The 26,474-nt window shown below is 39.9% G+C and overlaps 20 non-coding genes across 20 annotated transcripts; 2 read left to right on the top strand and 18 right to left on the bottom strand.

Moving 5' to 3' along the window:
* The first annotated feature begins 1,587 nt into the window (after window positions 1-1,587).
* Window positions 1,588-1,661, top strand: TRNAN-GUU (transfer RNA asparagine (anticodon GUU)). The gene has a single exon. It is a non-coding gene; the product is annotated as a tRNA-Asn (tRNA).
* A 14,025-nt stretch (window positions 1,662-15,686) lies between these two features.
* On the bottom strand, window positions 15,687-15,760 carry TRNAT-AGU (transfer RNA threonine (anticodon AGU)). Its single transcript has one exon. It is a non-coding gene; the product is annotated as a tRNA-Thr (tRNA).
* A 608-nt stretch (window positions 15,761-16,368) lies between these two features.
* Window positions 16,369-16,442, bottom strand: TRNAT-UGU (transfer RNA threonine (anticodon UGU)). The gene has a single exon. It is a non-coding gene; the product is annotated as a tRNA-Thr (tRNA).
* An 804-nt stretch (window positions 16,443-17,246) lies between these two features.
* Window positions 17,247-17,320, bottom strand: TRNAT-UGU (transfer RNA threonine (anticodon UGU)). The gene has a single exon. It is a non-coding gene; the product is annotated as a tRNA-Thr (tRNA).
* A 611-nt stretch (window positions 17,321-17,931) lies between these two features.
* On the bottom strand, window positions 17,932-18,005 carry TRNAT-UGU (transfer RNA threonine (anticodon UGU)). The gene has a single exon. It is a non-coding gene; the product is annotated as a tRNA-Thr (tRNA).
* A 515-nt stretch (window positions 18,006-18,520) lies between these two features.
* On the top strand, window positions 18,521-18,594 carry TRNAT-CGU (transfer RNA threonine (anticodon CGU)). The gene has a single exon. It is a non-coding gene; the product is annotated as a tRNA-Thr (tRNA).
* A 54-nt stretch (window positions 18,595-18,648) lies between these two features.
* TRNAT-UGU (transfer RNA threonine (anticodon UGU)) lies at window positions 18,649-18,722 on the bottom strand. The gene has a single exon. It is a non-coding gene; the product is annotated as a tRNA-Thr (tRNA).
* A 442-nt stretch (window positions 18,723-19,164) lies between these two features.
* TRNAT-UGU (transfer RNA threonine (anticodon UGU)) lies at window positions 19,165-19,238 on the bottom strand. The gene has a single exon. It is a non-coding gene; the product is annotated as a tRNA-Thr (tRNA).
* Window positions 19,239-19,509: 271 nt separating this feature from the next.
* TRNAT-AGU (transfer RNA threonine (anticodon AGU)) lies at window positions 19,510-19,583 on the bottom strand. Its single transcript has one exon. It is a non-coding gene; the product is annotated as a tRNA-Thr (tRNA).
* A 99-nt stretch (window positions 19,584-19,682) lies between these two features.
* On the bottom strand, window positions 19,683-19,756 carry TRNAT-UGU (transfer RNA threonine (anticodon UGU)). The gene has a single exon. It is a non-coding gene; the product is annotated as a tRNA-Thr (tRNA).
* Window positions 19,757-20,192: 436 nt separating this feature from the next.
* TRNAT-UGU (transfer RNA threonine (anticodon UGU)) lies at window positions 20,193-20,266 on the bottom strand. Its single transcript has one exon. It is a non-coding gene; the product is annotated as a tRNA-Thr (tRNA).
* A 442-nt stretch (window positions 20,267-20,708) lies between these two features.
* On the bottom strand, window positions 20,709-20,782 carry TRNAT-AGU (transfer RNA threonine (anticodon AGU)). Its single transcript has one exon. It is a non-coding gene; the product is annotated as a tRNA-Thr (tRNA).
* A 99-nt stretch (window positions 20,783-20,881) lies between these two features.
* TRNAT-AGU (transfer RNA threonine (anticodon AGU)) lies at window positions 20,882-20,955 on the bottom strand. The gene has a single exon. It is a non-coding gene; the product is annotated as a tRNA-Thr (tRNA).
* A 703-nt stretch (window positions 20,956-21,658) lies between these two features.
* TRNAT-UGU (transfer RNA threonine (anticodon UGU)) lies at window positions 21,659-21,732 on the bottom strand. Its single transcript has one exon. It is a non-coding gene; the product is annotated as a tRNA-Thr (tRNA).
* Window positions 21,733-22,002: 270 nt separating this feature from the next.
* TRNAT-AGU (transfer RNA threonine (anticodon AGU)) lies at window positions 22,003-22,076 on the bottom strand. The gene has a single exon. It is a non-coding gene; the product is annotated as a tRNA-Thr (tRNA).
* Window positions 22,077-22,518: 442 nt separating this feature from the next.
* Window positions 22,519-22,592, bottom strand: TRNAT-AGU (transfer RNA threonine (anticodon AGU)). The gene has a single exon. It is a non-coding gene; the product is annotated as a tRNA-Thr (tRNA).
* Window positions 22,593-22,863: 271 nt separating this feature from the next.
* Window positions 22,864-22,937, bottom strand: TRNAT-AGU (transfer RNA threonine (anticodon AGU)). Its single transcript has one exon. It is a non-coding gene; the product is annotated as a tRNA-Thr (tRNA).
* Window positions 22,938-23,208: 271 nt separating this feature from the next.
* On the bottom strand, window positions 23,209-23,282 carry TRNAT-UGU (transfer RNA threonine (anticodon UGU)). Its single transcript has one exon. It is a non-coding gene; the product is annotated as a tRNA-Thr (tRNA).
* A 270-nt stretch (window positions 23,283-23,552) lies between these two features.
* TRNAT-AGU (transfer RNA threonine (anticodon AGU)) lies at window positions 23,553-23,626 on the bottom strand. The gene has a single exon. It is a non-coding gene; the product is annotated as a tRNA-Thr (tRNA).
* A 443-nt stretch (window positions 23,627-24,069) lies between these two features.
* Window positions 24,070-24,143, bottom strand: TRNAT-UGU (transfer RNA threonine (anticodon UGU)). Its single transcript has one exon. It is a non-coding gene; the product is annotated as a tRNA-Thr (tRNA).
* Window positions 24,144-26,474: the final 2,331 nt, after the last annotated feature.

Below are 26,474 nucleotides of genomic sequence, written 5' to 3'. Positions count from 1 at the left end.
ACACAAACATACAACACAAGAGATATACATACACACCACCGATACTACACAAGACAAACAGAAACAAGTCTAACCAAGTTGAAAATTAAAATTAAATAAGCAAAATACTAACCTCACGTCACTTTTGTTATTTATGAGCAACATGGCAACAGTGTCTGCATAAGCACCTCTCTTCTGGTTTCCATTTACCCTTGCTGCCTAGTTAATGATTATTTCTTCATTTCTCATTGGCACAGAAACTGTTAAGAGATTACTAGCTTGGAAAACATCACATCGCTGTATCGACATTGATACAGCGTTCTTAATCCCAATAATAATAATAATCCTTTGCCCAACAGCCCATGAAGGGCCTGGGCATACCTACCGACTGCCGGTCTCCCTCCCACGCTTTCCTTCGTCACCTCTAAGCGTGGAGATCTTCAACGAGTATTGGAATAGTCGGGGGGTCGGCCCGACGTATCCCCAGCCATTATAGTAGGTCTTCTCGACCGGATTACGCTCACTCACTCGGAGCTCCCCAATTTCCTCACGATGGTGGGTTGCCACCGGCCCTGTACGTAGGCCGAATAAATTCCGACCAGAGCCGGATTCGAACCTACGCCGTCCCGCAGCGAACGATCTCAAGACGAGTGAACGCCTTAACCCGCTCGACTACGGAGGAGGACTCTTAATCCCAATAGTTCCCTGTTAATTTTATAAACTTGTACGCAATAGAAATAAAGTAAATATTAGTTATTTGTGAATGTGGAAGACAGTCACAACCTCTAGGTAGGATTGTGGGAGGGAGACTGGCAGTCGGGAGATAGGCCAAGGCCCTTACGAGCCGCGGGTTATTATCTACTACTATCCTATTACTGAAAGTCTCTTTCTCTCAGCTTTACTAAACACTTTACTTGATCTGCAACCTCCCCCCCACGAATTCTTCCTTTTCTTCGTCTAACGAGACGTACTGAAACACTGGAGAACATGCTGAACGGACGGAAAAGCTACAAGAATTCAACATAAAATGGGACGTGAGGAAGTTGGGTTAGGAGAAGTGAGGTGAGATTGCATTAGGTTAGATTGGGTTGGGTTGTGATAGGTTGGGTTAGGCTAGTTTAGCACCTTTCTGGAGTGAACCGAGTCACCGTGTTGGAGTAAACGACCGTTTAGCACGTTATAAAGTGTCTGTTCGGCAGATTCAGACGCAATTTACACCGTTCATCAGATTCAATGCGTTTATCTACACAGTTGAACAGATGCTAAAGCGGTTCAGTGTGTACTGAGTTACTGGGTTTAGGTCGATAATATGTATAACATTTTCGTGGCAGCTTCCAAGAGTGATAGTAGGTTGTCGTTTTTCCAAATTTTCAACGGAATTCTTGTAGTTGAAATAAATGCACACGGTGCAAAACTGTCACTCAGCTGCTAAAGAACATCTTGAATACCATTTTGGGCAAAAAAATTAAGCGAAATATTGTCAAGAAAATCTGACTCCCATATCCCCCAACACCTTCGATGGGTCCATGTATATATATATTACGAGATCTACGCAAGTAGTATGTCTCTACATGACGTCAGAAGAATCTAGAAGAAAACTTGCACCGAGCCTCCGTGGCGCAATCGGCTAGCGCGTTCGGCTGTTAACCGAAAGGTTGGTGGTTCGAGCCCACCCGGGGGCGAAGCTTTTTAGAACTGTGCATTCCTTTGTTGTAAGATCAGTAGCGTTAATTAACTGTGTGTACACATTAATCTGTAAGCTCGTGTAGGTTCTTATTAATAAACAATATTTTTATACCTAATTGATAAAGGTGAATTTTAAGCGCACGTAGGCTAATCGGACATGAACCTACAGTTTTAAGTAGGAATCAAAGTGCAGGATGTTCTACCTTCGGAAATCGATTACCAGTGGGGTGCCCAAGGGTTCGTAATAAAAAACGCAAAAAGCTCGAAACGATCGCAAAATTAGGACTAACTACCAAAAAGAGTGTACGCAACTCCTCACTTTCAAAAACCATAGGCACGCCACTGTCGATTCCAGAATCACTATTTCGTCCATCCACAATGAGTTCATGTTAAACTGATTCGTATGTCGCAGAGTGAACGAGAAATCAAGAGATAAAAGCAGAACTGAGAGTTGAAGAGAGATATCAGCGACAGAAATCGAAGGGACGAGAGAGAGAGGGAGAGAGAGAGAGAGAGAGAGAGAGAGAGAGAGAGGGGGGAGGAAGGGGAAAGACTAAAACGGAAAGACTAAAACATAGCCAGTTTTTCTTGAGTGTGGGCCAACTCCATAAGAAAGCTGTGTGTGCAGCAAACTTGCTAGATAGAGGGAAAAGTATTGATATAACAATATAGTACCTGTCAATATGTACATCAATTGTGGCTACTGTATTCATAAGATTCTACTTTTTACCAGAATGTTATCGAGCACATTAAACTCACACCAGAAAATTTATGATTACAGTAGAGTTTTTCTCACACAATAATGTGAAAATGTGAACTTTGCGAGAAATACTAAAAATAACCAAAAATACAAAATTTGCAGTGTTTCGTGACCTATTAAGCATGCAAAATGTATTTCGTTCGTCGCTTTATTCACTTGCAAGCAATTACGGAAGACGATTAAGATTTGTCAGTGATATTGTGAATGTGAAAAATGTTACATGCATACATGTACATTTGCGGGTGGCTTCAGTTACATTTTCTGGCATAACACGAATATAATAGCAAACAACAAAAGTTAATATAATTTTGGAATTGATCACCCCCAAAATCTACAAGTGGGCCTCCCCGATTGCATATTGGTAACATCATCGTCTTGTAATCAAGAGGTCCCAGTTCGATACCCGGTGGCACATTACACGGTGGTTCGTATCCCACTTTAAACAGTAGGTCCGGTCCCGATCTGTGTATAAAGTAGACAACAACAATGCGATCAAATAAACATTCGTCATATTTTTATTACTGAGATGGAAGGAAGAAAACAAAATTTTTGTTTCTTGTTACCTTCCTTATGGCCAGCCAAGGTGACAGTAAAATTACCAAAGGCAAGGAAATCGACATGAAACTGCCAGACCGAGTATAAAAGTTGCATTTCCCTCATAAACCAGTTGGCTACGCTCCAATGGCCATAAGAGATTGTGGAAGGTAATGACAATGACGGAAAATGTCTGCGAACTGTTAACATTAACTTTTCCCAGTGACAATATATATAGTCCGCCCGGCCAAAGAATGGACTTGAGGAAAACCAGACTTTCCGCCTCCAGTTCAAGGGGGGGGGGGAAGCGGTGTTCCTACCGGCTGTTACACGCCTGATTTTTGTCCAGTCGTACACAACACCTCTTCCTGTCAACATGCTCCCTTCTCTCGTATTTCAGGGAGAGGCAAGGAATCGGATACCCATTCGCTTGCTCCGTGGCGGCAACCACGTGCTTGGCCTTGTTGAAGGCGCCACCTGTTTCGAAAACGACCCAAAACGAAAAATTTGGCAACGCAGAATACCAGGAGAATTCCCCCTCACAGCAACCGGACAAAGCCGATTGGTTCAGCGGTTCATGTGACCATGCATGGCTTTCGACCGAAAAGACAAAAATAGAATTCCAAGTCCATTCTTTGGCCGGAACCACTGTAGTCAATGTTTTAATTACAGTGACGTAGCCCGAGTTTTTAGATGGGCACACGAGCGGACTCTGATTTGGGTGATCACGATTGTTAAGATCTCTCTAAGGATTATCTTATTCTCAATCTGTCTCAAAATCGAATTTTGTTGTAAGTCCACTACATACCCAGAGAGGCTAGTCGGAACTGGGATCTGTAGTAAAGTAGAGTCCATGGTCGTCGGGTAGGAGAATCGAACCGGTTTTAACCTATATATCATACTTCAGTTCTTGAAATGGAGTCTAAGGGATGATCCTTTCTTTAGACACGCAAATCTCAACTTCTCTTTCACGTAAAACACCTTGGACTGCATTTTACAGACTAGCGAAGCTCTGGCGTCTGCACACACAGCCAGTGTAATCCGTTGTGAGGGTTGTGTTGTTCCGTCCATATGTTTGTGATTTTCTTCTCATCAAATTTCATATCACCATTCATCTCCATCGTCGCGATTAGCCAAAAGTGGCAGAAATTCGACCTTAAATAAACTAAACCAACAAATAAAAGTTCTTAAAAGCTGTTGCCAAGAGATCTTAGTCACGCGACGGCTCCATACATAGAGAAAAAACTGCAAAGGAGTTCATTAACTTTCGTGGTCCACTTTGTCCCTTAAAAAAAAGACAGAAAAAGATGCCTTACGTAATTTTTACATCGCTCTAACATCACGCAGAAGCGTGACTTCTGATCATGTTCAATTGCAGCAGATCATACAAGTAATTAATTATACAATTACGACCCACATGAAGGGTTGCAAGTCATGAAACTTTGCAAAATATCGCACAGTGCAAGGAATGAGGAAGTACCGGCTATTGAACCGTAATAACAAAGCGCATGTATGCTATTTAAAATCTGCAAGTACGCCAATGCATGCTTACAGGCTGTTATGTTACTTGCTGTAAGGCAAAAAGCTACTTTCGCCCATAGCCAAATGTGTCACCCACTTAAACCTAACCGAAAGCCAGCCAGTGTGTGATGGACGCTAGCGTAAAGGCTCACGCAGCCAAGAAGCTATTGAGAATATCTAGACTATAGCGAAAGCAAACTCCACGAAGATTCACGTTTATGATCTAGAATTAATTCTTAGCAGAGGCAATTTTTCAGAATTTGGAATAGAATAGCGGTTTTTCTAAAGTAGATGAAATCTCGAAAACGGCTTCGCTGACGTCGGCCAAATGTCCAGAGCTTCTCGGTTAATGCAGTAATAACGAGTGAAAATTTAAATTCAGAATTAGGTTCGTTTAGGATTAGGTAGTTGTGAAAGTTGCTTAGTGTTATTGTAATAAAGGAACGGCAACAGAAACTGGGGCATTCCAGTGATCCTACTTAGCAGCGGTAACCTGGAATTCACTCCCGACGAAGATCAAACTCAGTACCAGCAAAGCGCAGTTCTGTCGTCTTCTACGTTCATATTCCTATAAATTCTAACTCCAGTAATATTATTTTCAGTGCTTACCCTCCCGTCCTCCTCACCATCCCCCCCACACATATATATTTTAAAATTTTTATCCCTGTACTTCGAACAGCAATTCCATACACACTCATATCCAAACCCACACACCTTTACACTTTCTTTTTTTCTAAATATGTATAACTCTCAAACTTTCTTTATTTCATTGCTACTATAGAACACTATATATACTAATGTAAATTCATCACATTTTCCTTAGATGTATCTTTTGCATATATTTTCTTTACTATATAGGGCATCAAGTCATTATTTGTATTAATTTTGTTCAAAATGAAATGTTGTATGGCTTAATTGTAACCCTATGGAAATAAATAATAATAATAATAATAATAATAATAATAATAATAATAATGTGTCCTCCTCCGTAGTCGAGCGGGTTAAGGCGTTCACTCGTCTTGAGATCGTTCGCTGCGGGACGGCGTAGGTTCGAATCCGGCTCTGGTCGGAATTTATTCAGCCTACGTATAGGGCCGGTGGCAACCCACCATCGTGAGGAAATTGGGAAGCTCCGAGTGAGTGAGCGTAACCTGGTCAAGAAGACCTACAACAACGGCTGGGGGTTCGTCGGGCTGATCACCCGTCACCCCAACACTGGTCTGAGACCTCCACGCTATAACAGGTGACGGAGGAACAGTGTGGGAGAGAGACCAGCAGTCGGTAGGTAAGCCAAGGCCCGCCATGGTGCTGTAGAGCTGTAGGGTTATGTTAATAATAATAATGTAAATAACAAAATTAATAAATCTGGAAATTATTATTGTTTTTAATTGTATTAAGGTTCAAATGTTTGTGAATGCATAGATTTTGCATATTTCACTAACTAAAATTATTAACATCTGTAGCCTATATGCTTCACACACAAATGAAGGACTTTAAGAACCTTTTTCGAGCAGGCCTCATCTACAGGAAGATATCACCTCGGTGCAAGCCCAGGCACCTACCGACATGTTGGGTGAGGTGAGTCAAGGCCAAGGGATAATAAACCTTTTCCTGCTCCCCCCAAAATAGGCAATAGTTACGGTGGAGAGTTCAATGAACCAACCGATCTCTAACTACCCACTGGTAAAGGTCAGGCTGGAAAGCTCGTATGAACTAACCGATCTCGCAGTTTTTATAGTATTTTGACAAATGAAGTCAAACTTCGCTACGCTTTTATAGCGTCACACACGTCACACACTTTCGTTGATGCTCTTCAAGCATTCAGAATTAAAGTTATCCAACTCAGAGCCCTCTGTATCCTGTTTGAGGCATCGTAGAACTCTGAAATTTGGTGAATCCACTATGCAGACCATGGGGAACAGGATGGCGATAAAAAGAATAGTTCAATTTTGCGCCACCAGGTTGAAATGTGGCGCTGTACTTCCATGATGGGGCTGTACAAATAATCACTTTAAGTGATTTAGCTGAGTTATTAATTAGAAAGACATTTATTTGTTAGTGGCTGGAAGTTGCGAGGAAATAATGTCTCGTTTATTGCAAGATTGCAAGGTAAAGGCAAATCCATAACCAATTGGAGCAGTTTACGACATTATTACAACCCATCATGTAAGTACAGCGCCACATTTCGACCTGGTGTCGGAAAATTGAACTATTCTTTTTATCGCCATCCTGTTCCCCATGGTCTGCATAGTGGATTCACCAAATTTCAGAGTTCTACGATGCCTCAAACAGGATACAGAGGGCTCTGAGTTGGATAACTTTAATTCTGGCCACCTGGTACTTTATGATTATATGATATCAGTTCATTTAATCCAATCGCATGTCTAGAACCTTACATTTTATGTGCGAATGTTACACCCGTAACTCTGGAATGCCTGAACTTTCTGGGCAAAGTGATTGTAATTTTCAAAGTGACGCCTTGCTAAAGGCGCATGAGGTGCATTAGCAGGGCGACCACAGACGGTCATGAACCAGCCCTCCTCCGCTCCGCCTCTCACCAAAGACAAAAGCCGGTTCGCCTTCATCGGCGTCGGAACACTCGTCGCGCCGTTCGATGCTCGACTCGGGAAGAGGAAGGAGACGCGGAAAGCCACGGAGGAGGATAAATGGAAGCTCTTTCAAGGATGTGCCATTGTGCATTGTTGCAGCCGGCGATCAACAATACTTGCTGGTCGTCTGCTTTCTTTTCCGTCTTCCGTTCTTGCGGCTTTTGGCGTGACGAGGAAATGCAACGCCTCGCCGGTGCTTTTTAGTCCACATGTGGCGGCAAAACGCCCCTCCAATTTAAGATGTGTAACCGTGGCAGTGCTCGTAAGAGAGGATCCGGGGAGATGCTATCCCCCAGCTAGCAAAATTTTTGCTAAGCATCCCCCCAGCTGTCCTACCGTCGCCATCATGTCAAACCATAGGAGCATCCCCTAAGCTAAACCAAAGGCTCAACCAAACATCTCCCAGCTAACATTTCTACTTCAGGAGCTGAACCGTAGGCTGGATTTGAACATGGGAGCGAGAGAATTAGGAAATTAATACATCAAACTTGCTGCGCTTTACTGGAGTTAATAATTTACTTTAGTTTCCTTCATTAATGTCAATACTTTGACAGTTTACATTATGGGATACTATATCATAGGGGTCGACCTTTGGGTAACTTTTGTCCTGCCCAATCAAGAAAAAAATCTCACTTAAGAATTTATTTGTTATGTGCATACAGAGAAATTAAATATTGCCTGTGCGTTCCAGTACTAAGCTTTCATTTTCGAAGTTATGTATTCGTTTAGCAGATAATCTCAATGAGGTGACTCATGTAAGATTAGAACAAAATAGACCAGGAGGCAGATGCCACCTAGCGAAATGAGCAAACGGAGATGATTTTTCCGGAAATCTTCAAACCAGATTTTATTATGGGCCTGTGTTTATATTCTTTACTTGGAATGGGCATATTAATGATGATGAAGATATAAAGAAATCACTCGTGGTACTTACAATTTGAAACTGTTCTTTGAATCTCATATCGTATAAACGAATTGTTGACTTGGAGGTTCTACTACCGTGCGTTCATTTCGATCTTCAGCCGAGAGATCGGGAGAAGCGTGGCGGGCGGCGCTGACGGAGATGCCGACATTTGCGGCCTGTAATGCCCGCTTATTTTTATGGACCTATGCAGACATTTATATAAATATTGCAAAAAAACTAACACTAACCTGTGTTATAACACGCAAAAGTTATTCTGTAATTCATCCAAGTTCTGCTCTTATATACACAAATAAATACGCTTTAGAAACGATGTTAAGAGCCACAGATAATGAAACATTTTAATCATAGTTTTGACCAGTAACGTCCTGCTTAAGTTTATATCCTTGAAAGAGTTTTGTGTCAATGGGGATCGTTTGGAGGTTTCGTATGTGCAACACTGTATCAAGATTACGCTGCAGACGAAACCGTTAAAATTCAATGGTTTTCGTGAGCTTCCTTCCAATCCGAAATCTCCGAGCTCGAGTTTTTTGTTCCTTCGGGACTAGATGAAGACAGCTGTGAATATAGTAAACCAACAGCGTGTTAATTTCGTACTGTGCGCAAGAGTGATATTCTTGGTTACTTGCCGTTACTTGTGTTATTGCAGTGTGTTTGTGCAGAAATACGGTTAGACATCTTGTTCTTAAATTACGAGAAACTGGATCGTTAAATTTTAAAACACCTAAGCAAAAACGACGGATTCTAACCGAAGCAAAACTCGATGAAATTGGTGCAGCGTTAGAACGTTCTACAAACAAACCTCTACGCCGTGTTTCACAGGAGATGAGCGTGTCAAAATCATCAGCACATACAGCCACTAAGCTACTAAAATTAAAACCATACTCTTATAACACAGGCTAGTGCTCGTTTTGCAATATTTATATAAATGTCTGCATATGTCCATAAAAATAAGCGGGCATTACAGGCCGCAAATGTCGGCATCTCCGTCAGCGCTGCCCGCCACGCTTCTCCCGATCTCTCGGCTGAAGATCGAAATGAACGCACGGTACTTCCATTATTTTACGTGTTTCACATGTTGTTCAGTTTCTCGTAACACTGAAGAAACAAAGGGTCCTGCCTATGGAAAGAGATATTTTCAGCTGAGATCTGCTTTTCTCACTAAGATTGTTTTTCTATCTTTATCTCTTCCTTTCATGGTCTTGTTTCTTTCTCTCCCCTCTTTCTTCATCTGTCATCTTTCGGTCTCTCTGTTTTCTTTATTTCTTTGTTTCTCGCTCTTTCATGCTATCATCCTGTGTCTTTATTTGGTTTTCCCTCTGGTTCTCTCTCTATCTTTGTTTCTTCTTCTGTTTAAGCTCTCTATATTTCTTTCATTCTCTCTCTCTGTCTGTCTGTCTTCGTGATTTTCTCATTGTATCATCCTCTCATTTTCTGTTTCTCTATCCTTACAGACACTTTCTCTCTCTTCATCCCTGTACATGTGTGTGTGTGTGTGTGTGTGTGTGTTTGTTTATGTGTGTGCGTATGTGTGTGCGTGTGTAACCCATATCCCATAGAAGCCGTTCCCTTCTAACTCCCACCCCAATGATTGTACTAGCTAAAAAGAGAAATAGCAAACGACTTGTACTAAAAAGGTCTTCGATTCGATTACAGGCGGAAACACATTTACCACAGAAACTGTTGATTCAGCGCCCCGAGAGCGTTCTAAACAAACTTTCCAACTTTTGTCTTGTTTGTGAGTTCGAAGCTTCCTCAAGTAACCAACATTTCCAGTTCTTTTTCTTCTCAATCCAAGGATTTATGGTTTCGAAAGTTCTACCCAACGCCCTCAGTGACTCCGGTTCGAGCGTGGGCGAGTTGTAGAAAAGCCCGTCCCGTCCAATGCAGGGACAGTGTTGCCATACTGTGAACTTTTGCAATGTTCAACTCATTATTTGTGGTCAAATGCTGACACCTCAACGATAATGTAGTAGCTAACATCTCTATTAACGGTCCGATTCGATTTTCACTAGAGGTACGTACAGTCAGGAGGAAATTGTCTCATAAGACATTAAAAAACACGAAATTCCTACAATCTAAGCACTATCTTGAAAAACAATCTTGCATCATGTATAACTTCTTAATTTTTATTGTTACCTGGCTTGTCTCAAAAAGTAATATAAATTGTGATATTAGAGTGTTTTAATAATTCCATAGCGACAACAATTTTAATAATTTCATAAAGACATAATTTTAATAACTCGATAACGATGAAATTTTTAATAATTCCGTAACGACGACAATATTACTAATTCCATAACGATGACAATTTTAATAATTCCATAACGGCGACAATTTTCGTATGGTTGCAATGAGAGGTTGGATCTCAATGCGAGGTGGGAGAACAGCCACAGGCTAAACCTCGCCCTTCAATAAAGAAAATTTGAATTTGAATGCGAACTGGATGCCTATCTGAGCAAAAAAAAAAAAAAAAAGAGGACTTTGAAATAAACTTTGCCAAGCTTTTCTTTACATGCGTGGTAGGAGGATTGCGGAATAATTAATTCAAACTATTACTGTAAAAGGAAGAAATGAAATGGCTCGAATTATTCCTGAAAAATCCTTTTTTCTGTTCAATTAAATATGCTCTGCGTAGGGGAAGTTGAGCATTTAGTAACACTGTGTTGACTGCATCGCCGTTTGTCTTTGTGCATCTCATTCCCGTCACGACTGCTCTCACCGGGCAAGAACGAAGCGAAAGTGTTCTTTCTCTCGAACGTGGCAGGCCCACGACATATTCCCTTTCCCAAGAGCCGTCGGCGGTCCTCGCTCAAGGACATGAAACGCACGGATACTGCAGCCCGAAGTGCAACTTGTGCAGCCACTCTCTTCCCCCTCTTCATCCCACTTGCATTTAGTAAGTAAAACTTTTTGCTATAATGAGGTGGTTCGCTCTTGCGTGATATGACACATTACGGACTGGTCATGTAGAAACATTGGCTCCTCGAGAGTACGTCTCGCTCTTGTCTATTTTGCAGAGGTCTGTCTGTCTTGTATCCATTTTCAAACAGTAATTTTTACTTTAGAAGAGCGACGAAATCAATGTGAAACAACCAGACTTTGCGAAAAACAAAAATGTGTTTTCCCATCAGGATAATGCACCAGCTCATACTTCAGTGCCAAACATTTACGAGATGGGTTTCCAACCAGTGCCTTACCCACCTTGCGCACCATAATTATATGACACCTTGCGTTTCCATTTATTGCTAAACCTGGAAAAAAATATCTTGGCGGAGATGAACTTTAAAGCTATCTTCGCGGTAAATGGCTATTTTGAAGAACTCGAGAAATCATGCTACGAAAGCGATGTAACTTCTGTTAGGAACGCAGGCCAATTGCATCGAGCTAAAATGAGATTATATTGAAAGTCAAATGCATTTCAATCCCATAAAACGTTGTCTATGTTTTTGTTACCAATACTTATCAATCGCACCTTGTCATCTACCTGTTAGTGCTGACATCTGGCCACAATAATACGCATATCCCTATCGTATCCCTAACTGTACAGAGGGAAGAAACAACAAACACCCATATACCTAGGTATAGTGATACACACGAGCATGATAATTACTTTGTGATACGCATTCCCCACATAGTAGTACATGAAACTGTAGATTCAGTCCTGATTATCCTTTCTGTGCATAAAGTGGACTTACAAATAAAAACTCAAATATACCACATGAGCGCTATTTCCTCAAGATGCATATCATCAACTCAGTCACAGAATATAAACCATATTTTCAAACCCTGGCCTCGCTTCTTTATAATCTTGACATGAGTGTGTATTGTGCTACAAATAATACAAAATTACATCTTCTAATTCGAGTCCCAGACCTTGTGTCAGTTCCTCCGTCTGTTCCTCTCCTCCATCATTTTCTGACAACATCCAAAAAGGTAAAGCATTCAAAATCGTGAGGTCAGAATCATCGAAACCGCTGGAAATTGCCAAGCGTGACGGATTTGAAAAGCCACGGTGCAGGAAAATGACAACGTAATGCAGATGGAAGAAGAACCTGCTGAAGCCTTCAAAAGACAGAATCAGGTCGCTAACCGAAAATAATTGAACAGCCTAGTCACCAAGGTCACGGCAACCAGGACGTGGACCGTGGATACAACAGAGGCGTGCCGAACCCCCCAACACCCGACAAGAAATTATTAGAACAGAAATGTCACTGGGGACATCATAGCATCAGTGGATGAAAAGGGAATACACGAGGAATCCCAAAGAATCTCTGCGCTTCAGTGGTCTTCGTCAGAGCATTACCTGCAAAATGTCTTTATTTACTGACAAAGTTCTAGAACTTCTCGACATTTGCATTCCTCTGACAGACATTCTAATGTGTTTTCAGGTAGCATTTAGTACATGCACAGCTAAACATATTATAGTGTATATAATACGTTTATCTGTGATACAGTGGGATTCATAAGTATTGCTCAGCAAATTGTCCATGACTATTTCATTGGTGTTTATCTTCATCCTACATATTTTTAAGGGCTGTATGTTTACGTATACTGCTTCAGAGGTTGTAAGCAGATTGTTTGGTGTTTTGTGCCAGTTCTTGAAGCTCTTATTGCATAAAACAAAGGGGCTATACTCCGTCCCAGCTAACTGTGGAGCAGGCAAACGAAATCAAGTCTCTGCGCAAGTAGTGACGCGAGACAGCTCCACCAATGAACACTTGAGAGGAACGGAATTGCGTGGAGGGGGAAAGCGACTGAAGTTACCAGCCTGCACATGAGCGTGTACTACTTCGCTCTGGCCAATAGATTTCCCTCGATTCTCTGACGTTATGCGCGGCCTTGCTCCACAGTTAGCTGGGACAGCGTATAAACGTAGCGATGGACAATTTGCTGGTAATACTTATGGATCGCACTGTACATGTTAGCGCGAATGGAAAAGTAAAATAATTGTTCTGGAACGGAGAACGCATTGCTTGTCAGCATCCAGCGTTGAAATCAAACAATCTACATGTATGCAGTGCATTATTTGATATTCAGCCAACCATGAAATGTAAATTAATGCACATTACATGGATAAATCCTGTGTGGACGGTAGTAATGAAAACCAATACAACTAATCGTATCAGATTCTCAGTAGGACGGTGCTAACTTGATATCTGGGGCATGGGTTCGATATTGGTATACTTATAATACTTTGTATTTACTTTTTGATAAGTCTAGTAACTACTGGATGTCCGTTCAGACTGTTCTCAAGCTGGCAGGCTAACGAGGCTTTGACAAACAAACTCTACGCGCTTCTCACTTCCTTTCCTTGCATTTGTGTGGCCCTGTATTCACAGGCTTCTGGCTAGATGCAGAGGCCGAAGCGGGACCCCGTTACTATTTTCTGTCGGAGCTGCGCTTCATGATTTTTGAACGACACTGTAAAAAATGTTGGTGTTAAAACGACACAGAGTGTGGTCCCTGGAGGTCTACACCACATTTTGATTAACGTTTAACCTCGGTGGTGTGAAAAAGATGTTGATTGCAACAATTTGTCTGTGTTATTTCAACACAAGTGAGGTTAAACGTTAATCAAAATGTGATGTAGACCTCCAGGGACCACACTCTGTGCCCTTTCAACACCAACATTTTTTACAGTGTGCAAGTTGGGGGAGGGGGTGATTTTAAGTACACTCAGAGTCAGATGGGGAGTAAAGCCTGAAGGTTAAGGGTGTTTTCAGCGGGAAGCTTAAAATTGCGCAAGAAATGAAACACATGTCTCGGTAACTACGAATGCTACATTTATAGATTTTAACTCGTTTTCTTCGGTACAGTCTACTACCTTATTTTTTTACGAAATTTGAATTTCGTCGGCCACCTAGGCAACGCCAGAACGCGAGGGTTCAAAATCACACCTGCATTTCGCTTGATATATGTTCCACTCTCGTGGCAAGCATTGCAAACTTGATGCTGACACTTTCGGAGATAAAATAGTTCTAATGTAAAAGCCGTAATCTTTGTTTCGGCGGGAATTTGCACCCTCAAACATATCTAGAATCAAATTTATGATCTAAAGTTTGGTAGAAGTATTGACAACGTCAGTGACTCTGAATACCTGCAAAAAGATATAAATGACGTTACCAAGTGGTGTCAACTTAATGATCTGAACCTCAATGTAAATAAATGTTTTGCAATGACCTACACACGTAAAAAGGTACATCTGAATTATAACTACCATTTTGACAACATTAATATAAACAAGATCAATAAGATCAAAGACCTAGGGGTTGTTTTTCGACACTAAGCTAACATTCTCCTTCCACGTCGAAAAAATTGTGAACGAAGCTTACAGAAACCTAGGATACATGATAAGAATGGGGAGGGATTTCAAGAGACAGGATACTCTAAAAACACTATACAACGCACTGGTCCGATCGAAACTGGAATATGCTGCCGAAATATGGAACCCTGTAAGCAAAAAATATAGCCAAGAGGCGCAAAACGCGAAGTAAAATAAACTAAATCCATCAATCAATCAATGTATATACATGTGTGTATATATATATTTGTCAACTATCAATAAGAATTATTAAGGAGTTTCTCACATTGTATGATAACCTTGTACTGTCTGAACACTGTTACTGGGATTTATCCAGAATAAATAAATAAATAGTATGTACGTAGTAATAGGATGCCTCAAGACTTGTGGAGCACACAAAACATGTATCTCCGAGCATTGCCTGAGTCACAGTATGTTCCAAAAGTGAAGAAAACAAATGTGGCATGTATGTCACGTCTTGGAGTTTAAGCTTTTAAGGGTTATAGTGTAATCCAAACCACTCTGCAATGTACATCCACCAGGAATCGAACTTGGAACACCTCAATTACGTCATGATTCGTGACATAAGTTACACACCCAAGAAAATATTACCTTTTTTAATAATAATAACCCATAGCTCTACAGCCCGATGAGGGCCTTGGCTTACCTACCGACTGCTGGTCTCCCTCCCACACTGTTCCTCCGTCACCTGTACACATCATATCAGTTACCGGAGGGATTCGAACCCGCGATCTCCTGTTTACAAGACAGGAGCTTTAAGCTAATAAGCCTCTTGGGAAATAGGGAAATTATGTGTGTTCAAATTTTATTGCAAACATCTAGTTCTGGAACGAAGAAATGAAATCTTTAAAAAATATACATTTTTTATTAGGCACCGGAGGGATTCGAACCCTCGATCTCCTGTCTATAACATACGGCCCCTCTTGCGAAATAGGGTAATTAGGTGTGTTTAAATATTATTGCTAACATCTCGTTCTGGAACGAAGAAATGAAATCCTTAAAAAATATACACTTCATATTAGGCACCGGAGGGTTTCGAACCCGCGATCTCCTGTTTACAAGACAGGAGCTTTAAGCTAATAAGCCTCTTGCGAAATAGGGAAATTATGTGTGTTTAAATTTTATTGCAAACATCTAGTTCTAGAACGAAGAAATGAAATCCTTAAAAAATATACACTTCATATTAGGCACCGGAGGGATTCGAACCCTCGATCTCCTGTTTACTATACAGGCTCTTTAAGCAAATAAGCCTCTTGTGAAATAGGGAAATTATGTGTGTTTAAAAATTATTGCAAACATCTAGTTCTGGAACGAAGAAATGAAATCTTTAAAAAATATACATTTTTTATTAGGCACCAGAGGGATTCGAACCCTCGATCTCCTGTTTACTATACAGGCGCTTTAGCCAACTAAGACACGGCGCCTCTTCAGAATTAGGGATATTTTGTGTTTAAATATTATTGCAAACATCTCTTTCTCGACCGAAGAAATGAACATTTATAAAATATACACTTCATATTAGGCACCGGAGGAATTCGAACCCTCGATCTCCTGTTTACAAGACAGGCGCTTTAACTAACTAAGCCACGGCGCCTCTTGCGAAATAGGGAAATTAGGTGTGTGTAAATATTATTCCAAACATCTCTTTCTCGAACGGATAAATGAAAATTTATAAAATATACACGTCATATTAGGCACCGGAGGGATTCGAACCCTCGATCTCCTGTTTACAAGACATGCCCTTTAACCAAGTAAGCCACGGCGCCTCTTGCGAAATAGGGAAATTAGGTGTGCTTAAATATTATTGCAAACATCTCGTTCTGGAACGAATATATTAAATCTTTTTTAAAAATATACACATCAAATCAGGCACCGGAGGGATTCGAACCGTCGATCTCCTGTTTACTATAAAGGCGCTTTAAGCAAAAAAGCCTCTTGGGAAATAGGGAAATTATGTGTGTTTAAATATTATTGCAAACATCTAGTTCTGGAACGAAGAATTTAAAACTTTAAAAAATATATATTTTTTAATAGGCACCGGAGGGATTCGAACCCTCGATCTCCTGTTTACAAGACAGGCGCTTTAACCAACTAAGCCACGGCGCCTCTTGGGAAATAGGGAAATCAGGTGTGTTTAAATATTATTGCAAACATCTCGTTCTGGAAAGAAAAAATTAAATTTTTTAAAAAAATACACATCAAATCAGGCACCGGAGGGACTCGAACCCTCGATCTCCTGTTTACTATAAAGGCGCTTTAAGCAAAAAACCCTCTTGGGGAAATAGGGAAATAACATAACCCCACAGCTCTACAGCACCTTGGCGGGCCTTGGCTTACCTACCGACTGCTGGTCTCCCTCCCACACTGTTCCGCCGTCACCTGTTATAGCGTGGAGGTCTTAGACCAGTATTGGGGTGACGGGTGATCAGCCCGACGAACCCCCAGCCGTTATTGTAGGTCTTCTTGACCGGGTTACGCTCACTCACTCGGAGCTTCCCAATTTCCTCACGATGGTGGGTTGCCACCGGCCCTATACGTTGGCCGAATAAATTCCGACCAGAGCCGGGGATTCGAACCTACGCCGTCCCGCAGCGAACGATCTCAAGACGAGTGAACGCCTTAACCCGCTCGACTACGGAGGAGGAAAAATAGGGAAATTATGTGTGTTTAAATATTATTGCAAACATCTAGTTCTGGAACGAAGAATTTAAAACTTTAAAAAATATATATTTTTTAATAGGCACCGGAGGGATTCGAACCGTCGATCTCCTGTTTACAAGACAGGCGCTTTAACCAAGTATGCCACGGCGCCTCTTGCAAAATAGGGAAATTAGGTGTGCTTACATATTATTCCAAACATCTCTTTCTCGAACGGATAAATGAAAATTTATAAAATATACGCGTCATATTAGGCACCGGAGGGATTCGAAACCTCGATCTCCTGTTTACAAAACAGGCGCTTTAACCAACTAAGCCACGGCGCCTCTTGCGAAATAGGGAAATCAGGTGTGTTTAAATATTATTGCAAACATCTCTTTCTCGAACGGATAAATGAAAATTTATAAAATATACACGTCATATTAGGCACCGGAGGGATTCGAACCCTCGATCTCCTGTTTACAAGACATGAGCTTTAACCAAGTAAGCCACGGCGCCTCTTGCGAAATAGGGAAATTAGGTGTGCTTAAATATTATTGCAAACATCTCGTTCTGGAACGAAAAAATTAAATCTTTTAAAAAAAAATACACATCAAATCAGGCACCGGAGGGATTCGAATCCTCGATCTCCTGTTTACTATAAAGGCGCTTTAAACAAAAAAGCCTCTTGGGGAAATAGGGAAATTATGTGTGTTTAAATATTATTGAAAATATCTAGTTCTGGAACGAAGAATTTAAAACTTTAAAAAATATATATTTTTTAATAGGCACCGGAGGGATTCGAACCGTCGATCTCCTGTTTACAAGACAGGCGCTTTAAAAAACTAAGCCACGGCGCCTCTTGCGAAATAGGGAAATCAGGTGTGTTTAAATATTATTGCAAACATCTCTTTCTCGAACGAAGAAATGAACATTTATAAAATATACATCTTTTATTAGGCACCGGAGGGATTCGAACCCTCGATCTCCTGTTTACAAGACAGGCGCTTTAACCAACTAAGCCACGGCGCCTCTTGCGAAATAGGGAAATTACGTGTGTTTAAATATTATTGCAAACATCTCTTTCTCCAACGAAGAAAAAAAATAAAAAATGTATATTTCTTAAAGTTTTCAATTCTTCGTTCCAGAACGCGATGTTTGCAATAATATTTAAACACACCTAATTTCCCTATTTCACAAGAGGCGCAGTGGCTTAGTTGGTTAAAGGGCCTTTCTTGTAAACAGGAGATCGAGGGTTCGAATCCCTCCGGTGCCTAATAAAAAATGTATATTTTTTAAAGTTTTCATTTCTTCGTTACAGAACGAGATGTTTGCAATAATATTTAAACACACCTAATTTCCCTATTTCACAAGAGGCGCCGTGGCTTACTTGGTTAAAGGGCCTGTCTTGTAAACAGGAGATGGAGGGTTCGAATCCCTCCGGTGCCTAATAAAAAATGTATATTTTATAAATGTTCATTTCTTCGTTCGAGAAAGAGATGTTTGCAATAATATTTAAACACACCTAATTTCCCTATTTCACAAGAGGCGCCGTGGCTTAGTTGGTTAAAGCGCCTGTCACGTAAACAGGAGATCGAGGGTTCGAATCCCTCCGGTGCCTAATAAAAAATGTATGTTTTATATTCGAACATTTATAAAATATACACTTTATGTTAGGCGCCGGAGGAATTCGAACTCTCGATCTCCTGTTTACAAGACAGGCGCTTTAACCAACTAAGCCACGGCGCCTCTTGTGAAATAGGGAAATTAGGTGTGTTTAAATATTATTGCAAACATCTCTTTCTCGAACGAAGAAATGCACATTTATAAAATATACATTTTTTATTAGGCATCGGAGGGATTTGAAGTCTAGATCTCCTGTTTACTAGACAGGCGCTTTAACCAACTAAGCCACTTCGCCACTTGTGAAATAGGGAAATTAGGTGTGTTAAAATATTATTGCAAACATCTCTTTCTCGAACGAAGAAATGAACATTTATAAAATATACACTTTACATTAGGCGCCGAAGGAATTCGAACCCTCGATTTCCTGTTTACAAGACAGGCGCTTTACTGAACTAAGCCAGGGCGCCTCTTGTGAAATAGGGATATTAGGTGTGTTTAAATATTATTGCAAACATCTCTTTCTCGAACGAAGAAATGAACATTTATAAAATATACACTTCATATTAGGCACCGGAGGAATTCGAACCCTCGATCTCCTGTTTACAAGACAGGCGCTTTAACCAACTAAGCCACGGCGCCTCTTGTGAAATAGGAAAATTAGGTGTGTTTAAATAATATTGCAAACATCTCGTTCTGGAACGAAGAAATGATAAATTTAAAAAATATACATTTTTTATTAGGCACCGGAGGGATTCGAACCCTCGATCTCCTGTTTACAAGACAGGCGCTTCAAAAAACTAAGCCACGGCGCCTCTTGTGAAATAGGGAAATTAGGTGTGTTTAAATATTATTGCAAACATCTCGTTCTGGAACGAAGAAATGAAAACTTTAAAAAATATACATTTTTTTTAGGCACCGGAGGGATTCGAACTCTCGATCTCCTGTTTACTAGACAGGCGCTTTAACCAACTAAGCCACGGCGCCTCTTGGGAAATAGGGAAATTAGGTGTGTTTATATATTATTGCAAACATCTCGTTCTGGAACGAAGAAATGAAAACTTTAAAAAATATACACTTTTTATTAGGCACCGGAGGGATTCGAACCCTCGATCTCCCGTTTACAAGACAGGCCCTTTAACCAACTAAGCCACGGCGCCTCTTGCGAAATAGGGAAATTAGGTGTGTTTAAATATTATTGCAAACATCTCTTTCTCGAACGAAGAAATGATCATTTATAAAATATATATTTTTTTATTAGGCACCGGAGGGATTCGACCTCATATTTACTAGACAGGCGCTTTAACTAACTAAGCCACGGCGCCACTTGTGAAATAGGGAAATTAGGTGTGTTGAAATATTATTGCAAACATCTCTTTCTCGAACGAAGAAATGAAAATTTATAAATTATACATTTTTTATTAGGCACCGGAGGAATTCGAACGCTCGATCTCCTGTTTACAAGACAGGCGCTTTAACCAAGTAAGCCACGGCGCCTCTTTTGAAATAGGGAAATTAGGTGTGTTTAAATATTATTGAAAACATCTCGTTCTGGAACGAAGAAATGAAAACTTTAAAAAATATACATTTTTTATTAGGCACCGGAGGGATTCGAACCCTCGATCTCCTGTTTACAAGACAGGCGCTTTAACCAACTAAGCCACGGCGCCTCTTGTGAAATAGGGAAATTAGGTGTGTTTAAATATTATTGCAAACATCTCTTTCTCGAACGAAGAAATGAACATTTATAAAATATACACTTCATATTAGACACCGGAGGAATTCGAACCCTCGATCTCCTGTTTACAAGACAGGCGCTTTAACCAACTAAGACACTTCGCCTCTTGTGAAATAGGGAAATTAGGTGTGTTTAAATATTATTGCAAACATCTTTTTCTCGAACGAAAAAATGAACATTTATAAAATATACACTTTATATTAGGCGAAGGAGGAATTCGAACCCTCGATCTCCTGTTTACAAGACAGGCGCTTTAACCAACTAAGCCACTGCGCCTGTTGTGAAATAGGGAAATTAGGTGTGTTTAAATATTATTGCAAACATCTCGTTCTGGAACGAAGAAATGAAAACTTTAAAAAATATACATTTTTTTTAGGCACCGGAGGGATTCGAACTCTCGATCTCCTGTTTACTAGACAGGCGCTTTAACCAACTAAGCCACGGCGCCTCTTGGGAAATAGGGAAATTAGGTGTGTTTATATATTATTGCAAACATCTCGTTCTGGAACGAAGAAATGAAAACTTTAAAAAATATACATTTTTTATTAGGCACCGGAGGGATTCGAACTCTCGATCTCCTGTTTACTAGACAGGCGCTTTAACCAACTAAGCCACGGGGCCTCTTGTGAAATAGGGAAATTAGGTGTGTCTAAATATTAATGCAAACATCTCGTTCTGGAACGAAGAAATGAAAACTTTAAAAAATATACATTCTTTATTAGGCACCGGAGTGATTCGAACCCTCGATCTCCTGTTTACAAGACAGGCGCTTCAACCAACTAAGCCACGGCGCCTCTTACGAAATAGGGAAATTAGGTGTGTTTAAATATTATTGCAAACATCTCTTTCTCGAACGAAGAAATGAACATTTATAAAATATACACTTTACATTAGGCGCCGAAGGAATTCGAACCCTCGATTTCCTGTTTACAAGACAGGCGCTTTACTGAACTAAGCCAGGGCGCCTCTTGTGAAATAGGGATATTAGGAGGGATTTGAAGTCTAGATCTCCTGTTTACTAGACAGGCGCTTTAACCAACTAAGCCACTTCGCCACTTGTGAAATAGGGAAATTAGGTGTGTTAAAATATTATTGCAAACATCTCTTTCTCGAACGAAGAAATGAACATTTATAAAATATACACTTTACATTAGGCGCCGAAGGAATTCGAACCCTCGATTTCCTGTTTACAAGACAGGCGCTTTACTGAATTAAGCCAGGGCGCCTCTTGTGAAATAGGGATATTAGGTGTGTTTAAATATTATTGCAAACATCTCTTTCTCGAACGAAGAAATGAACATTTATAAAATATACACTTCATATTAGGCACCGGAGGAATTCGAACCCTCGATCTCCTGTTTACAAGACAGGCGCTTTAACCAACTAAGCCACGGCGCCTCTTGTGAAATAGGAAAATTAGGTGTGTTTAAATAATATTGCAAACATCTCGTTCTGGAACGAAGAAATGATAAATTTAAAAAATATACATTTTTATTAGGCACCGGAGGGATTCGAACCCTCGATCTCCTGTTTACAAGACAGGCGCTTCAAAAAACTAAGCCACGGCGCCTCTTGTGAAATAGGGAAATTAGGTGTGTTTAAATATTATTGCAAACATCTCGTTCTGGAACGAAGAAATGAAAACTTTAAAAAATATACATTTTTTTTAGGCACCGGAGGGATTCGAACTCTCGATCTCCTGTTTACTAGACAGGCGCTTTAACCAACTAAGCCACTTCGCCTCTTGTGAAATAGGGAAATTAGGTGTGTTTAAATATTATTGCAAACATCTCTTTCTCGAACGAAGAAATGAACATTTATAAAATATACATTTTTTATTAGGCACCGGAGGGATTCGAACTCTCGATCTCCTGTTTACTAGACAGGCGCCTTAACCAACTAAGCCACTTCGCCTCTTGTGAAATAGGGAAATTAGGTGTGTTTAAATATTATTGCAAACATCTCTTTCTCGAACGAAAAAATGAACATTTATAAAATATACACTTTATATTAGGCGCCGGAGGAATTCGAACCCTCGATTTCCTGTTTACAAGACAGGTGCTTTAACCAACTAAGCCACTTCGCCTCTTGTGAAATAGGGAAATTAGGTGTGTTTAAATATTATTGCAAACATCTCTTTCTCGAACGAAAAAATGAACATTTATAAAATATACATTTTTTATTAGGCACCGGAGGGATTCGAACCCTCGATCTCCTGTTTACTAGACAGGCGCTTTAACCAACTAAGCCACGGCGCCACTTGTGAAATAGGGAAATTAGGTGTGTTTAAATATTATTTCAAACATCTCTTTCTCGAACGAAGAAATGAACATTTATAAAATATACACTTCATATTAGGCACCGGAGGAATTCGAACCCTCGATCTCTAGTTTACAAGACAGGCGCTTTAACCAACTAAGCTACTTCGCCTCTTGTGAAATAGGGAAATTAGGTGTGTTTAAATATTATTGCAAACATCTCTTTCTCGAACGAGGAAATGAACATTTATAAAATAATCATTTTTTTATTAGGCACCGGAGGGATTCGAACTCTCGATCTCCTGTTTACTAGACAGGCGCTTTAACCAACTATGCCACGGCGCCACTTGTAAAATAGGGAAATTAGGTGTGTTTAAATATTATTGCAAACATCTCTTTCTCGAACGAAGAAATGAACATTTATAAAATATACATTTTTTATGAGGCACCGGAGGAATTCGAACGCTCGATCTCCTGTTTACAAGACAGGCGCTTTAACCAACTAAGCCACTTCGCCTCTTGTGAAATATGGAAATTAGGTGTGTTTAAATATTATTGCAAACATCTCGTTCTGGAACGAAGAAATGAAAACTTTAAAAAATATACATTTTTTACTAGGCACCGGAGGGATTCGAACCCTCGATCTCCTGTTTACAAGACAGGCGCTTTAACCAACTAAGCCACGGCGCCTCTTGTGAAACAAAGAAATTAGGTGCGTTTAAATATTATTGCAAACATCTCTTTCTCGAACGAAGAATTGAACATTTATAAAATATAGATTTTTCATTAGGCACCGGAGGAATTCGAACCCTCGATCTCCTGTTTACAAGACAGGCGCTTTAACAAACTAAGCCACGGCGCCTCTTGTGAAATAGGGGAGTTAGGTGTGTTTAAATATTATTGCAAACATCTCTTTCTCGAACGAAGAAATGAACATTTATAAAATATACATTTTTTATGAGGCACCGGAGGGATTCGAACCCTCGATTTCCTGTTTACTAGACAGACGCTTTAACCAACTAAGCCACGGCGCCACTTGTGAAATAGGGAAATTAGGTGTGTTTAAATATTATTGCAAACATCTCTTTCTCGAACGAAGAAATGAACATTTATAAAATATACACTTCATATTAGGCACCGGAGGAATTCGAACCCTCGATCTCTAGTTTACAAGTCAGGCTCTTTAACCAACTAAGCCACTTCGCCTCTTGTGAAATAGGGAAATTAGGTGTGTTTAAATATTATTGCAAACATCTCGTTCTGGAACGAAGAAATGCAAACTTTAAAAAATATACATTTTTTATTAGGCACCAGAGGGATTCGAACCCTCGATCTAATGTTTACAAGACAGGCGCTTAAACCAACTAAGCCACGGCGCCTCTTGTGAAACAAAGAAATTAGGTGTGTTTAAATATTATTGCAATCGTCTCTTTCTCGAACGATGAATTGAACATTTATAAAATATAGATTTTTCATTAGGCACCGGAGGGATTCGAACCCTCGATCTCCTGTTTACAAGACAGGCGCTTTAACCAACTAAGCCACGGCGCCTCTTATGAAATAGGGAAATTAGGTGTGTTTAAATATTATTGCAAACATCTCTTTCTCGAACGAAGAAATGAACATTTATAAAATATACACTTCATATTAGGCACCGGAGGAATTCGAACCCTCGATCTCCTGTTTACAAGACAGGCGCTTTAACCAACTAAGCCACTTCGCCTCTTGTGAAATAGGGAAATTAGGTGTGTTTAAATATTATTGCAAACATCTCTTCCTCGAACGAAGAAATGAACATTTATAAAATATACACTTCTTATTAGACACCGGAGGAATTCGAACCCTCGATCTCCTGTTTACAAGACAGGCGCTTTAACCAACTAAGCCACTTCGCCTCTTGTGAAATAGGGAAATTAGGTGTGTTTAAATATTATTGCAAACATCTCTTTCTCGAACGAAGAAATGAACATTTATAAAATATACACTTCATATTAGACACCGGAGGAATTCGAACCCTCGATGTCTAGTTTACAAAACAGGCGCTTTAACCAACTAAGCCACTTCGCCTCTTATGAAATACGGAAATTAGGTGTGTTTAAATATTATTGCAAACATCTCGTTCTGGAACGAAGAAATGAAAACTTTAAAAAATATACATTTTTTATTAGGCACCGGAGGGATTCGAACCCTCGATCTCGCCATATATAATGGCGCCGACTAGCGTAGATGTGTGTGTATCTGCTCCTACAAATTTACGTATAAAGTGTGATGATAAATGTGCAAAATGTAAGAGGGTAGTAAAAAACGGCATTTTGTGTGATTCATGTGATAAGTGGCTGCATTTTAGATGTGGAAATGTGCCGAAAGATGAAGGAATTGAAGAAAATACTGAATGGTTTTGTCCCCAGTGCATCAAAGATGGCGGCCACACTATCTCCCCAAAGGACAATGAAGATCATGATGGTTCAACTCTTCTAGAAATTGTTAAAATACTTGAAAGTGATATTTTGGAACTAAAAAATGAAAATCAAATGCTGAGAAACAAACTAGAAACCATCGAAAAAAGAAACAAAAGTAATGACTCCACCCATAAATGGACACAAGTTGTGAAGCATGGCAGAAAATCGAGCAAAAGCAACGAAACTGTAAATTTCATAAACAAGAATAGATTCAGCATCTTGCAGGAACTCCCAGTGGAAGACATGTGTACAGTGAAAGATACAGGGAATCTTTGTAAATATGCCTCAGCAGTAAATCCAACTAAAATTGAGAAGAGAAATAGGCAAAAACCTAGTCATCTGCAAGTGCACATTTTTGCTGACAGTCACGGCAGAGGTCTAGCAGGTGTAATGAAGAAACAACTAGGTGAATTTCCAGTCGATGGTGTTATCAAGCCTGGAGCTAAAATACAAGAGATCGTAAGTGGCATAAAACCTGTAAATTTGGAAAAAAACTGTGTAGTTATCATGGCTGGTGCAAACAATGTGGCCTGCAACGAAGGACAGGATGTTGCAGAAACACTGGAAGAGAAACTGAATGATCTGGCCATGTCGAAAGTGATTGTTGTAAATATACCTCATAGATATGATCTGCGGTCTGACTCGTGTGTAAATATTGCAGTACATAATACAAACAGGAAAATCAAATATTTGTGTAAAAAGTATAAGAATGTAGAAATGTTAGATATAAGTAGGTTAGGGAATGATAAACACACAAACCATGGTTTGCATTTAAATTGGTCAGGCAAGCAGGGGGTATGTGATCAATTATGTACGATAATTAAAAATCATAGTGCAAATCAAAGTAAAAGCTCCAAACCTATCGAGCTGAAATGGCAAGAAATGGAACCAAAGCAGGGAAACTTTCTGCCCCACCCGGCCTCATAAGCAAAGACAGGCCCTCACTGAGTCGGGTGGTGGACAATCCAATTCATAATTATGATGCGAGATTAATCCACGAAAATATTCAAACACGATTATTACGGCAAGCCAAGTTAGGGATACCACCTTGTAATGGAAATGATATCTTACTACTGCATCTGAACATTAGATCCATTAGAAATAAATTAGATGAACTAGAAATATTAATGGGGGGAATAAATAACTGTATTTTAAGCATAAACGAACACTGGCTACGGGATGAAGAATTGCAAATATATGTACCTCCAGGTTTCAGGTTAATTACTGGCTATTGCAGATCAAATATGAATCATGGTGGTGTATCACTATATATCAGTGACAACCTAGATACCAGCTTTAAAATCTTAGATGTTAGTCAGTTTTGCATAGAATGGTGTTTTGAAGTGGCTGCTATGTCACTGCCAAATTTAAGAACAATTGTTATCTCTGTACAGAGCACCTGAAAGTAATGTAGAATTTTTTA

This window comes from Lepisma saccharinum, chromosome 4 (assembly GCF_977018435.1).
Source record: "Lepisma saccharinum chromosome 4, izLepSacc3.1, whole genome shotgun sequence".
Lineage (NCBI taxonomy): Eukaryota > Metazoa > Arthropoda > Insecta > Zygentoma > Lepismatidae > Lepisma > Lepisma saccharinum.
The sequence above is the reverse complement of the archived record's forward strand: the minus strand, read 5'-3'. Positions and strand labels throughout refer to the sequence as shown.